Source organism: Panthera tigris, chromosome C2 (assembly GCF_018350195.1).
Source record: "Panthera tigris isolate Pti1 chromosome C2, P.tigris_Pti1_mat1.1, whole genome shotgun sequence".
In the NCBI taxonomy this organism is placed as follows: domain Eukaryota; kingdom Metazoa; phylum Chordata; class Mammalia; order Carnivora; family Felidae; genus Panthera; species Panthera tigris.
In genome coordinates this window covers 142,987,430-142,997,671 of record NC_056668.1, presented here as the reverse complement: position 1 = coordinate 142,997,671, position 10,242 = coordinate 142,987,430, and the positions used below count along the sequence as shown (strand labels likewise).

Here is a 10,242-nt window from a genome sequence, read left to right as displayed (position 1 = left end):
TCCTTAGGTGAGGAAAAAAATCATTTGCCAAGTACCAGTCTCCATCTCATGGCATATTTATGATAAAGGGGACTTTTATCTCCCAGAGGGCCATTTTAACAATATTTCCCAGTTTACAGGACTTCCATTGGGGCCGATGAAGAGTTTCCTTTGTTTGGGGGTGCCTTAGTCACTGATAATGTCTCAAGTCTGAAGTCGTTCTTGGCTCCTTTGAGGCCTGGAGTGGAAATAGCTACATATGGTGGGAAAGCAGCATATGGAGCATCCAGCTGCCTTGACAGAGTTTTACCTGGGCCCACACATGTGCCCGCTTTCCTTCCTCTTTCTCCAAAATGTATTCCTATCCTCTAACTTGCCAGTGATTCTCTAGGATGCAAGCTTCCCAAGGGCTATGGCCACGTCCACCCTGTTCACCACTAAGTGCTCAATTCCTAGAAGTGTCTGGAATAGAGTATGTGCTCAATGATGACAATGGAAGGAAAGAAGGAAGGAAGGAAGGAGGGAAGAAGGGAAGGAGGGAAAGAATGAGGGAAGGAAGGAGGGAAGGAAGGAAGGAAGGAGGGAAGGAGGGAAGGAGGGAAAGAATGAGGGAAGGAAGGAGGGAAGGAAGGAAAGAAGGAGGGAAGGAGGGAAGGAGGGAAAGAATGAGGGAAGGAAGGAGGGAAGGAAGGAAGGAAGGAAGGAAGGAAGGGAGGAAAGAAGGAGACAGCTTGGACGATTATCCACTCTTGGTGCCCTACTTATCTGGTTTGTACATTCTAGCTTTGTGTGCCATCATTGCTTGGTGAATATGATTCCACATCCCCTTTCCCTGACCCTGAATTGTTTCTGCTGATGTCTGTTTGACTCCTTTTGGTACTTGATTCCTGTTTCAGTGGCCATATGTATTCTCTCAGCATTCTAGGGACTATGTTTTGTTTTTTCTGCTGTCAAGAAAATTTATTAATTAGATGATTTCTACCTATAGTAACAAAAATCCTGACTCAACTGCTTTAAACAAAAGGAATTATTTCACATAGCATGAATTCCAAAGACAAAGCAACTCCAGATAGAATATAATTAGGACTCTGACTCTGCTTCTTGGGAGTTCTTGTGGCTCTGCCCTCTTTGTGTTGACTCTTCCTTCCAATATTTCCTCTCATTGTTGTAAGATGACTATACCAGTTCCAGCATCTCACCTAGACATGAAAAAATTCAGGGGCTGAAAATAAGCTGGCTTTTCCTTTGTCTCTAAAGTCCTCTAGCTGACTCTCTATCATGTCTTATTGGTCATATCTGAGCTAACTGCTCACGCTAGAACAAGAATGCCATAATTGATCTAGACTAGTTAGGATCCCTTCCTTGGGGTGATATGAGCCAGCCCATGATGCCAGGGAGGGGGGGTGGGAACTTCAGGAAAACTGAAGTCATGTTAACAAGGAAGAAGGCAATAGCTATTGAGAAGATAATGGTCTTAGTTTGGGTTACCCTAGAAGCAGATCCTAAAACAATGTGTAAGTTGTGTGTTTAGGAGACGAAACTAGGAAACATAAGGAAAGTAGGAAAGTGAGAGAAGGAAGGAAGCTAGCTAATAAAGGGTACACTATAAATCAAGTTACAAGAATGGGCAACTGAAGATTAATTCAGCAGGGGAATCCTGGGAGTCAGTGTAGACACTTCTCAGAGTTATCCCAACCAAGTTGTCCCATTTGTCTGACAACTGCCATCTGCCATTGGCTTAGGGTTCCTCCCAGTTGTATTAACCCCCGCAGCACTTCCAGCCTGCTACCCAACTCTGCTCTGGCACAGAGTCACAGGTGCTTTTGGTAAGACAAATCCTACAGGATATGGGCGGAGCACTGACAGCATCTGCTACAGCAAACAGCAGGCTTTGCTACTAACATGAACTATTTAAATTTGTGAGTCCACCTTCAGACTTTTAGAACAACAATGCCATCCCCAGACTAATTTAAAATAAATGTAATCTTCATCATACCATGTGCCTTATAAACACAGTTGTTCCAACCGAGCAGAAGAGATTTTCAGAATGAATTCCATGCTCTTGATTACCCTTGAGACTCAAATGTCAACTTCGAAACCAGCAGTGGCAGGGGTAGGCCTGTGGGGAAGTCTGCTTCAGATTTTTTTTTTTCTATGTTAAGTTACTTTTTATAATGCCGTATATTTTTTTTAACAAGGCATAATATTTTCAGAAGAAATATCTTTTTAAATAGGAATGAATTATGTAGCTCTAAGATCTTTTAAAAAGTCACTTAAAAAAACAACCCACCTTCTTTTAGAGCAGCTTATGTTTTCAAAAACATTTAGGGGAAGATACAGAGATTTCCCAGATACACCAGACCCATGTATGCATAGACTCTCCTGGGATCAGAATCCCTCTCAGAGTGGTAAATTTGTTACAATTGATGACCCACATTGATACGTCATAACCACCCAAGTTCCATAATATACATTATGGTTCACATTATGGTTCATTATTTCTGTTGTACATTCTATGGGTTTGGACAAATATATAATAACATGTATCCATTATTATAGTAACAGAGTACTTTCACTTGCCAAAAAAAAATCCTCTATTCATCTCCTACCCCCAACTCAGCCCTTGGCAATCTGATATTTTTACTGTCTCCATAATTTTGTCTTTTCCAGAATGTCATATAGTTGGAATCACACTATACCTTTGTCATATTTTTTCACATAGTAATAAACATTTATGGTTTTTCCATATCTTTTCATAATCTGATAGATCATTTTTTTAAATTGCTGAATAATATTCCAATATCTAGATGTATCACAGTTCATTTATTAAAAGACATTTTGGTTGCTTCCACATTTTGGTGATTATGAATTATGCTGCTATAAATATCCATTCACAGGTTTTTGTGTGTATCTAAGTTTTCAACTATTTTGGGTAACTACCAAGGAGTATGACTACTTGATTGTATGGTAAGAGCACGCTTGGTTTTGTAAGAAACTCACCAAAATGTCTTCCAAAGTGGCTATATACCATTTTGCATTTCTACCAGCAATGAATGGGAGTTCCTGTTGCTTCACATCCTCACCAGCATTTGGTGTTGCCAGTGTTCTGGATTTTTCCCAGTCTAATATGTGTGTGGTAGTATCTCATTATATTCATTTGCATCTAGCTGATGACATATAACATCTTTTCATATACTTATTTGTTATCTCTATATCTTCTTTGGTGAGGTATCTGTTAAGGTCTTTGTGCCATTAAAAAAATTTTGTTGTTGTTGTTGTTGTTGTTGTTGTTGTTTTACTGTTGAGTTTTAACAGTTCTTTGTATTTTGGATAAGATATGTCTTTTGCAAATATTTTCTTCCAGTCTGTCTTCTTGTCTTCTCATTCTATTGCCAGTATCTTTTACCAAGTAGCAAGTTTTAATTTTAATGAAGCCCACCTTACCAATTTTTTTAAATTTTGTCTTTGGTGTTGTATCTCAAAAGTCATTGTGATACACAAGGTCATCTAGGTTTTCCCTTATGTTATCTTTCAGGAGTTTTATACTTTTGCATTTTACTTTATTTTGAGTTAATTTTTGTGACAAGTGTAAGGTCTCTATCTAGATTCTCTTCCTCCCTCCCTCCTTTGCTTCTTTCCCCTCTCTCTCTCTTCCCTTTCTTTCTTTCTTTCTTTCTTTCTTCTTTCTTTCTTTCTTTCTTTCTTTCTTTCTTTCTTTCTTTCTTTCTTTCTCTTTTTGCATGTGGATGTCCAGTTGTCCCAAAACCATTTGGTGAAAAGACTTATCTTTGCCCCATGATATTGTCTTTGTTCCTTTGTCAAAGATCAATTGACTATATTTATATAGGTCTATTTCTGGGCTCTCTATTCTGTTCCATTGTTCTATTTGTTTACTCTTCTATCAATACCACACTGTCTTGGTTACTACAGATTTACAGTAGGTCTTGAAGTTGAGTAGGGTTCGTCCTCCAACTTTTTCCCCTTTAATATCATGTCGGCTCTGTTGGATTTTTTGCCTCTCCATGTAAACTTTAAAATCCATCTGTTGATATCCACAAAATAAATGGCTGGGATTTTGGCTGGTATTGCATTGAGTCTGTAGATCAATTTGGTTAGCAACTGATATCTTAAAATATTTAGTTTTCCTATTCATGAACATGAAATATTCCTCCATTTATTTTTCTTTAGATTCATTCATCAGAGTTTTATCATTTTCTTCATATAGGTCTTCTATGTATTTTGTTAAAATTATACCTGAGTATTTCATTTTGAGGAGTGCTAATGTAAATGGTATTGTGTTTTTAATTTCAAATCCCACTTGTTCATTGCTGGTATATAGGAAAGTGTTTCACTTTTGCATATTAACTTTGTATCCTGCAATCTCGCTGTATTCACTTATTAGTTCCAAGAGTTTCTCAGTTCCTTTGGATTTTCTATATAGACAATCATGTCATGTGCAAACAAAGATGTTATATTTCTTCCTTCCCAATCTGTATGTCTCTCATTTTCTTTTATTGTCTTATTGCATTGGCTAGAACTTCTAGTACAGTGTTGAAAAGGAGTGGTGAGAGGGGAGGTCCTTGTTTTGTAGCTGATCTTAGTGAGAAAACTTCAAGTTTTTTACCACTAGGTATGATGTTAGCAATAGATTCTTTTGTAGATACTCTTTAGCTAAGGAAATTCCCTTTTCACCTTTTTTTTAATTAAAAAGTTCAAATAAAATATTTTTTGGGTGGATTATAAATAATTGTAAAATAAAGAGGATACATTTCTGTGTCGTGATGGGTTGAATTTTGTGTCCCCAAAATTTATATATTTAAGTCCTAATCCCCAGTACCTCAAAATGTAAACTTACTTGGAAATAGGGTCGTTTTTGATGATTTCTTAAACTAAGGTGATGTCATACTAGAGTAGGGTGAACCTCTGCTGTAGTAGGACTGGTATGCTTGCAAAAAGAATATCTTGTGAAGGGACAGATATGCACACCATGAGAATGCCACATAAACATGAAGACAAAGATCAGGGAGATACATCCATAAGCCAAAGAATGCCAGGAAACTGCCAGGAGGTAGGTGAGATGCATGGAACAAATTCTCTGTCACAGCCTTCAGAAGGAAACAACGCTGCCCACACCTTGATCTTGGACTTATAGTTTCCAGAACTGTGAGACAATAACTTTCTGTTCTTTAAGCCACTAGTTTGTGGCACTTTGTTATGTCAGCTCTAGAAAACTAACATCATGTTGTGATATTTTTATGAAGACTTCCTTTTAGTATAATTACTAGTCAAGATTTCTGAGAAAGGTTGTCCCTTTAGATGTGGATGAGTGTTTGTGGTTCTGGTCTCTTAGCACCAGTAGTAAATCACAAAGATTTGGGTCATCTTATCCTGGTTGCGGGAGTGGAGGAGACAATGTGAATATATATTTCAGGAACAGTTAGACCTGCCCAGATTTATCAGGACAAAAATCACTATAGGAAAAACATTGCTGCCATGATTACTGGAGACTTTTCAATAATTTTTTTCTTTCTTTATTATGAAAGTGTATACTACTTGCCTCTTGTATGTCTGATAGTCACTTATAACCTATACATTTGCTTAGTGGTCAGTTAGACTAGAGGTAGAGAAGGGATGTGAGAAGCAGAGAAAGATTCAAGTTACCTTGCCAAGAAAGTTGGGATACCGAGGGTGAGGTTTAGATGGAATTATAGTTCTAAAATTGCCAGCTCAGTTTATTTTATAAGGAGTCCTTCAACAGTTTTGCAAAAATTGTTTTAGAGCGCCCATCCAGTAAGTGTTTGCAAAATGTCATGTGTGCATTACCCTGGGGAGAGAATGTGTTGTTCCACTTTCAACGTGAACTGGAAAAAGTGATGTCAACAATAATTTGAAAATCACTTTGTCAGGCAGGATTGGCATTTTTGAAATGACATTAAAGAAGCTTTATTGCATACTTTCTTTTTATAATATTGAAATACTCTGTGTCAGTCAGTGCTTACATATCTTATTTTCAATTCTTAAAGGCAGCCAGGTGGTCATTTTTTTTTATGTTATGTTATATTGTGCTATGTTATATTATGTTATGTTATGTTATTTATTTTGAGAGAGAGACAGCATGAGTTGAGGAAGGGAAGAGAGACAGAGGAAGAGAAAGAGAATCCCAAGCAGGCTCTGCAGTCAGCAGGGAGCCCCATGTGGAGCGCCATGGAGATCATGACCTGAGCTGAAATTAAAAGTTGGAGGCTCAACCAGTTGAGCCACCCAGGTGCCCTGGTCATTATTATTTCTATTTTGCAAATGGCAAATGAAAGGCTCAGAGAAGTTAAGTAATTTGCCAAAGGTCACAAAGCTCATAAAAAGTGAGGACTCCTAGGGGCACCTAGGAGGCTCAGTCAGTTAAGCGTTGGATTTCAGCTCAGGTCTTGATCTCATCACTTGAGTTCAAACCCCACGTCGGGCTCTGTGCTGACAGCTTGGAGCCTGGAGCTTGCTTCTGATTCTGTGTCTCCCTCTCTCTCTGACCCTCTCCTTTTCAGGCTCTGTCTCTTTCTCTCAAAAATAAATAAATTAAGGTGTGCCTGGGTGGCTCAGTTGGTTAAGCGTCCGACTTTGGCTCAGGTCATGATCTCACCGTTCGTGAGTTCGAGCCTTGCCTCGGGCTCTGTGCTGACAGCTCAGAGCCTGGAGCCTGCTTCAGATTCTGTGCCTCCCTCTCTCTCTGACCCTCCCTCATTCATGCTCAGTGTCTCTCTGTCTCAAAAAAATAAATAAACATAAAATTAAATAAATAAATAAATTAATTAATTAATTAATTAATTAAAAAAAAAAAAAAAAGAGTGAGGACTCCTATATGATTCTGTCTTGCTCCAAAGACTATTTTTATTCTAAGTCCTTTGCCTCTTTGTTCAATGGTAGTCTTCTCTTTAAAACCCTTCTTTTTAAAACTTTAGAAGTTTTGTTAAAGCCAGTTGTAAGCATCTACTATTGTAAGATTGCATTGTTACATAGTATCAGACCTATAGACAAAGTAAACTCTAAGATTCTTACCAAATTCCACGATTCCGGAGAACTGTGAGAAACCCCAGTTTTTTGCCTATCAGGGCCTTAAACAGAATGAATGGAAATGTGAGGTCTCCTGACCGGGCTCTCACCCTTATTTGTTCCCCCTTACAGAATTTGTTTAAATTGCAGCCAAGCAACTTTGAAAAGTCATGAATAAGGTCATGTCATTCCCAGGGCGCCTCAGTGGCTCAGTCGGTTAGGTGACCGACCGACTCTTGGTTTCGGCTCAGGTAATGATCTCGCAGTTGCAGGATCAAGCCCACATTGGGCTCGTGCTGACAGAACAGAGTCTGCTTGGGATTCTCTCTTGTCCTCTCTCTCTGCCCCTCCAATGCTTGCTCTCTCTCTCTCTCTCTAAATAAATAAATAAAGTAAAAAAAAAAAAAGATCATGTCATTCCCTTGCTTGAAAGTTCCCGGTGGCTTTCACCTGAACCAAATCTGAGCAATTTGCCATACCCGATAAGCTTTAGAGGGTAAAAGAGAGAATCATTAGTTAATTATTGATAATTGGGTTAAAGGGCGTAACTGGGGTTATCTAGGGTCAAACTCTTCCTTCAAGGTTCTACCTGATCTGTCCTCTGTTTATCTCTCTGACACAGTATATTTTAAACCTCCCTTCACTTCCTCTCTTTAGCCACACTGGCCTAGTTTCTGAGCCTTGAACACATACCTGCTCGTTTCTGCCTGTAGGTGTTTGCTGTCCTTCTGACCGAAATGCTTTCCCCAGACCTTCACATGCCTCTTCCTTTCTCATGGTTCAAACCTCAATTCAAATATTTCCCCTTTTCAAAAGTGGTCATTCTTGTCCACTAGGATTGGAGTGTCCCCTGCCTCTTCACTCATTCCCTCCCATAGCACCCTATTTTATCTTCTTCCTAGCATTTGGTGGATATTTATTTCTCTTTATTCTTTTATGGGTTTAGTGTCTGAATCTCTCTGCTATTAGATAAGCTCTTTGAGGACAAGGACTTTATCTTGTTCACTGTGTGGTACACAGCAGTTTCTCAAAATATACATTTTGGTTAGCTGGCTCTTTTTAAAAAATATGGCTATTAGAATAACTTTCATGTCTGTAAGAATAGCCACACTGTAAGAATAGGGACACATGTGTCCCCTCTCTACCTCTCCACGCTCACTAGTCACCCCCAGCTCCCACCATCTCTGACCTTCTGTGCTCAGGTCTCAACTTATGGGACTCTCCTCCCTGTGCATTATTCCTTCTCCTTGTCCCAGACCTGCACGTCCACTGGAATTTCTTCACTTGCCTAGAATGTGGTCCTCATCGTATCATGGATCTCTAGTATTCTGACACCGTTCACGCTTTATAACCTTTATCTGGTTAGTTATTTTCCTTCTGTTAGATCATCACCTCCATCAGGAAGATGCCATGTCTCTCTTGTTGATTTCTGTCTTCTGAAACCTAAGACACTACCCACCATGTTGTCATACTTGGCCCATGAATGAATGAACGCACAAACGTGCAGATCTCTCAATATATTTGCTTCACTCTGGCACTCTCTTCGATTTTTACATCCTTGCCTTTATCCTAAAAATATAACAGTTCCACACACCAGGCATCAGCACAGGATTTATCACCACCTCCTGATTCATTCTCAATTTCTAGATGTTAGGATATCCTGCTGTCCACAGCATCAGTGCTAAGCTAAAAATCTTCGGTCTCTTATTAGCTTTCAACATCTAATGAGTCACCACATGTGGTACTTGTTTAAAATTGTCTTGCCTTTTTCCAGTGCTTGGTGCCAGATATCTGCTCTCTTGTCCCTTTAACAGAAAGTCTCCTTATTGCCATCATTATGGTCAAACTTGCTGAATACACCTGCTGTCAGATTTTAGTGGATCTCATGGTGTGCAATCAGCTGTTGTTTGAGCTCTCTAATTTCAGCATTAGAGTACTGGGAGATCAGATTCTGCCTGCCACAGAGAATTCTTATGGCACAGAGAGACTGATGTGTGGTGCTAGAAGTAAGCTACGTGCCCCAACTACCTCTGAATTAGTGTGATGCCAAAATCAAGATCACTGGCATAAATGTACACTTGACCTCAGCACTCTGTACCCCAAATGATAATGGGGAATAGGTTTTAAATGGTGAAAACTTTTAGTTATTGCTTTTACTTATTTGTATTAGGGATAGAGCTGCTAATTCTTTGAGGATGTTTGTGCATACACAGAGACCATCTATCATCATTCCCATGGAGGAGCAGTATACTAAAAGCTCTGGATCAGGACTCCCTGAGATTAAATCTCAGCCTCTCCTTGTTATATGACCTAGACTAAGTGTCAGTTTGCTTGATTGCAAAATGCAGATTACAGTAGTAGACAATTTATAGACTTGTGTAGGTGATGTACTTAATACAAATAACAGGGTTTGACATGTATTATGCGCTGTTATTATGATCATCAGTTATCGTTATCCCGTTCTGCTAACTATTCAGTCAATAGAAACGGAGAAATTAAAAATCCATTAGCTGGTGGGGGGCGCACCTGGGTGGTTTAGTCGGTTAAGCATCTAACTTCAGCTCAGGTCATGATCTCATGGTTTGTGTGTTTGAGCCCTGCACCCGGCTCTGCACTGACAGTGTGGAGCTTGCTTGGGATTCTCTCTCTCTCCCTCTCTCTCAGTCCCTCCCTCACTTGCTCACGAGTGCGTGCCCTCTCTCTCTCTCTCTCTCTCTCTCTCTCTCAAAAAAGAAATCCATTAATGGGGCATGTGGGTGGCTCATTCAGTTAAGCGTCAGACTCTTGATTTCAGCTCAGAACAGGATCTCATCATCCCACATCAGGCTCCATGCTGGGTGTGGGGCCAGTTTAGGATTCTCTCTCTTCCTCTCTTACTCCCACTCCCCGCCTCACTCCCTCATGCACACACATGTGTGCACTCTCTCTCTCAAAAAAATAAAAAAATAAAAACCCATTAGGTAGATTTTTTTTTGGCAAAACATATTAAATTTTATTTTATTTTATTTATTTTGATTTAATTTAATTTAATTTTATATTTTTAAGTTTTATTTATTTATTTTGAGAGAGAAAGAGAGCATGTGAGCAGGAAAGGGGCAGAGAGAGGGAGAGAGAGAATCCCAAGCACGCTCCACGACATCAGCACAGAGTCTGATGCGGGGCTCAAACTCACGAACCGTGAGATCATGACCTGAGCCGAAATCAAGAGTCGGACACCTAACC

General features: G+C 39.4%; 1 long non-coding RNA gene across 1 annotated transcript; it reads right to left on the bottom strand.

The window, feature by feature from the left end:
* Nucleotides 1-988: 988 nt before the first annotated feature.
* LOC122230681 lies at nt 989-2,365 on the bottom strand. Its single transcript, XR_006207718.1, has 3 exons — nt 2,270-2,365; nt 1,976-2,098; nt 989-1,178 (listed from the first exon to the last, which is right to left on the bottom strand). It is a non-coding gene; the product is annotated as an uncharacterized LOC122230681 (long non-coding RNA).
* Nucleotides 2,366-10,242: the final 7,877 nt, after the last annotated feature.